This window comes from Bidens hawaiensis, unplaced genomic scaffold (assembly GCF_021521415.1).
Source record: "Bidens hawaiensis isolate Kalapana, Puna unplaced genomic scaffold, B.hawaiensis_p1.1 tig00020765_1, whole genome shotgun sequence".
NCBI lineage: Eukaryota > Viridiplantae > Streptophyta > Magnoliopsida > Asterales > Asteraceae > Bidens > Bidens hawaiensis.
The window spans coordinates 13,102-18,190 of NW_027493190.1; positions in this window are offsets into that span (position 1 = coordinate 13,102).

Here is a 5,089-nt window from a genome sequence, read left to right on the forward strand (position 1 = left end):
TACATTAATTATATACACAAGCAGAAACAAATAAGTTTTATAACATAAATCCTAACAATTGATTTGATCAAATTCGATATGTTTGATCAAATCAACCATGGGCTATTGATAAGCATCATCTCGCGATCGTAACCATGTAATTAATTAACTAGTATAATGGCCGTAGGAGGGTTAAGGAAACGCAACAGTGGTAGGCCAAAAAGGTTTACGAATGAGCTAATAAATGGTGAAACCGGTGTAATTTTTTATAGGGTTAATGTTAGTTAGGGTTGGAGGGTCGTTTCTATTTAATCAATTGAATTATTATTGAAGATTTCATGATCAATAAGGTTATTAGGTTGTCGGCCATGGTTAAGAAGGAAAAACGAATCAAACAGATATAATTAACATATTTGGTTGTCGGCTTAGGTCAAAATTAACAATATTAGACGATTCATGAGATCAATTACAACTTACATACGAAATTTAAGGTCCAAGTAATCATTTTATGAATTCGGGTCCAAGAAATAAAAAATGGATCTGGGTTTGGATCATGGGTATCCAGGTGGTATAATATGGGTTATAACAAAAATTTACAGTTTAATCTCTGATTTTTAAGATGGACACAAAAAAGTTAAAACCTGCATTTTGGGTTAAATGTGTAAAAACTCTAAATATATAGTTATAAATAAGTATATATTAATAAAATATTCAATTTAACTCGATAAATGTAATTTTATATATAAAAATAACCCAAGCATTGAGCCGAGTCGGGTAAAAGTATAAGTTCAAAAACCCGAGTTGTTACCACTTGGAATCTTCTGAGACCGTGCACCACGACCGTGAAAGGGTCAAATACTCCTCGGGGGTCCATAGTTGAGTTGTTTTTTTTAAACGAGGGTCGTTCATTTGTTTCTTTTTGTGTGTCCGTCCTCGTACGGCTTTGCTCAAACTGACGTTTTTAGATTTGCTTGAACCAGGTTGTGTCTCCGGCTCGTCTTGAAGCATCGGATCGAGTTGCATCTTTGGCACCGTCTCCTTTAGTGTCGTTCGGAAGTTCAGATGATTCGGTGGGTTGAAAACAATGGGGGGGGGGTACATTGGTGGGCATACCTAAATATTGCGTGTATGACAACATGTTAAGGTCAAAATTCATACCGGCTAGGAAAGTGGGGGTTGGTTGACTCGCTTGGGTGATGTTGTAACAACTCGGTTTTTCCGTTTAATATTTTTTCATACGCTTACCCGACCCGTTTTTATGATCGAGAAAGTTTATTAATATTTGTTTATTATATTTATTTAATATATATAATAACTTTTGAATATATACACTTTAGCGCTAAAACAATACTTTAACTCAATATTATATCTATAACCAAACTAGAAGGACCTTTTTGCAAATATGTTCAATTAATATGTTATAACCCATCAACCTAATAACCCAACCCGTATCCATGATCCATTTACCAAATTCGTTACCCTCTTAACTTTCTTGCACCACAATTGTCAACCTAATATTGGAAATTGAATCATTCTTATTATTCTACGTGCTAGAAAGACCTCACATGCTGATTTAATTAGGAATCAAAGATCAATTTGATACGTATTGCTACTATAAACGAACCGTCCTTACTTGTTAATCAATTCATAACATAACGAGCACCATAACTCAATTAACTGAGTCTGCACCATCCCTTTTACCTCATCAGCAAAACCCATTAACGAATTTGAGTTTCAGGACCTGCTGCATCGTGTTTTGGATCTCGTATGGCCGACGACTTTAGCGAACTAGTAAACCCTCAAAATACAGCATGTAAGGTAATTAAATACATATGTATTGGCTCGTCTTAATTCTCTTTCCAATAGCCCTAACCTCAATTGATCAAACATTTAACGGATGGATCGATTGTGTAAGGCCCCGACCCCGATGCCCTACGTTGGACGTTGGATTTACTCATAAAAACAGTTATAATTATCAGAGTTAATTAAATCTTTACGCGGAATATAAAACCACAACCATAAAATAATACACAACCTTCAAATCTTGTCTTAACGAATATTCAAATCGTTTAATCATAAAACATTGTCTTTAAAATAACATAACATTTCCATGAGATGCCAGCATCTTCAATTTCATGCCATATGTCCTCATCAAGTGAGCTGCCTCATCCTACTCACCTGCGTGCATACTAAAAGTCAGCTACGCTGAGTGAGTTCTAGTCAATCAATTAACCTACTTTTCATGCATAAACACGTGCTCAAAGGTACGCATTACATACTTAACCTATCCATATACATATACATTCATAAGAAACCATACGTTATAAAGAGCATTTCGCCCTACATACCTCGGATATTATTAGGGTCCGGTACCCTCCATCCTCGGATATTATTAGGTCCGGTTGCCCTTCTTCCTCGGATATTATTTGGGTCCGGAGCCCTCCATCATTGGATATTATTAGGGTACGGTTGCCCTTCTTCCTCAGATATTATTAGGGTCCGGTGTCCTCCATCCTCGGATATTATTAGGGTCCGGTTGCCCTTCTTCCATGAAACCATACCATCATACTTTCCTTTCATATTTACGTAATTTCGTACATACTAATACATTCGTATATCATTTATGCATTATATCATACTAGGCATACTACACATTACCTTCCCTAGAGATACGTGCAATATCTGAAGATCGTTCACGTATCGACAAGCATTCATTCATGACATCAATATAATAACTATCACATCAATCATATATGGCATACACTTACCACCTAAGGTAAATGTATTAACTATCACATCGAGTATGCACACAGCTCTGAAAATATAACAAGAAAATGGGGCTAGAAACTCACCTGGATCCTGTTTCGCTCTCCGTTAATCGTTATCCCTTTCTTTAGTTGTGCACAGCTAATTGTTAAATATATATATTTGTTAATTAACTGTATAATTAATTAAGTTGGCATTTTAGTTAACCAACGTACTCTTCTAGGTTGGGCTTGTTTGTTTAGTTCATGATGATGGACTAGTTTTGTTTTAACTTAGGATATGGGCTTAGCATCTTGTGGACTTAGACCCAACTGTCTATTAAGGCATCTGGTCCCAACTAGGTTCAGGCCCAAAACCAAACAGAAAACTGAGTGTCCGAGAACTCCAGGCAGAGTACCCACGTTGACCGAGAACCTATGTTGACTGATAACTCTCTTTTGACCGAGAACTCTCGTTTGACCGAGAACCCAGGTTACCGAGAACTCAAAGGCCGAGAACTCATGAAATAGAGAACTCATTGGCCGAGAACTCAGGTCACCGAGAACTCATCGTCAGGTGCTTTCAGCTTGGTTTGAAATCCTTTATCAGCTCAGGTTGCTGATGATGGTCTTTATTACTAATTTTGGTAACATTAACTACTCTTATTATAAACTTTACACCCATTATCCTTCCATAATCAAGATCTAACCCACCCTTGGCATAAAGCTTGAACCTTTAGGGCTAAAGATGTTCAAAACTAGATCTAGGGTTTCTTTAAACGAAGCCGTTCATAACCATAAGTCCGTTAATTCCATTTTAACATCAAGTTTGCTACTTTATGGTTCGTTTATACCCGATCTACTCTAGGGCTTAATTCCATGGCTAACCGTTCATAAAAACACAAGCTTTAAAGGTCAAGAACATACCGTTACTCGTTTAAAGCTATGGTTTTGCTCGGTTATGAATTACAATCTTGTATCTTGCCTAAATATCCAAGATCTATCAATATTTATCTTGGTTTCGGTCTCGGATCTCGTTTCCTCTCTTGCGACCGTAAGTATGAGAGTATGTGTGTGTTTTATGGTGTAGGCAATGGTGTGGAATAGATGGAAATGGAAAGGATTAGGATTTAAGGGGTATTTATACTCCCTTAAGTCCATGGACCTAGAACCCATCTTTCCTTTTTGGTCCATAATTAATTCCATCTAATTTGCCAACTTATCTTACCATATTTATTATTTTATTATTTTTTTACCAACTCAAGTAAACCTTTCCATCATAACAAATAAATATATTAAATATTATTATTTGAGATTTTGGGGGTGTTACAGATTGATGGTTCTAGGGTTTGTATTCAAAACAGATTGTGTGGCCTGCAGTTTATAATATATCAGTCTTGATTTTTAAACAAGTTAACACCCTAGCCCAGTTGGCTAGGGGTGTGCGTTTAACTCGTGGAGTCGGCCATTGGCGTGGGTTCAAGTCCCGGCCAGCCCCTGTTTTTGGAAACATTTTCCTTTTAATCTTTGTTTATTATATCTAATCCTTAATATTGTTATAAATAATATAAATATTGTAATTATTATTTTGTTAGAACCGACACACTAACTAGTATTTTTTCGAACCTTGTTAAAACTTATGTGTACATATATATATATATATATATGTAGATATATATAATAAGTATAAATTTGATAAAGGTTTTTATAAACGTTAAAGATTTAAAAAGATTTGTTTATTTAAAATACATAATTAAAATATATATTAAACATTATTATATTACATAATTATTAAGTATTTTATAAAAGATTTTTGTTTATATAAATTATTTATGATCTATTAATTATTATTTACACTAATTAATTTAAAAGAATCTTTAGTAATAATTAAAATATATATAAATACATTTAACGTATTTTTAGATTTAAATAAACAAATCTCTTAATTATATAAACTATAAAGTTTTATAAATATTTATTTAGTTAAGTATTTTATTTGTAAATGTAATTTTACATAGTTATAAATATATTATTTAATAAACTTGATAAATTAAAGTGATAATTAGCTTTCGCAAGAACACCCAATCATCACCGAATTCCGTATCTAGTTTTAGATTCGTCGTTGAAATTATATATATTCCCGCAACTATTCTTTATTAGGTTTTCTCGTAAGTATTTCCCGCAAAGCGTGACTCTTGTTTAATACCGTATTAATTTCTCTCTTGCTTATTTACTAAGGTGAGTAATCATTCCCTTTCTTTTTACTTATTTTAAACCTTTTGGGAACATATGCGTTCGTAGATATTTTATTACTATATATTACTCAAACTTGCAACTGTTAGTCATGTGTGTCTAACAATTTATGC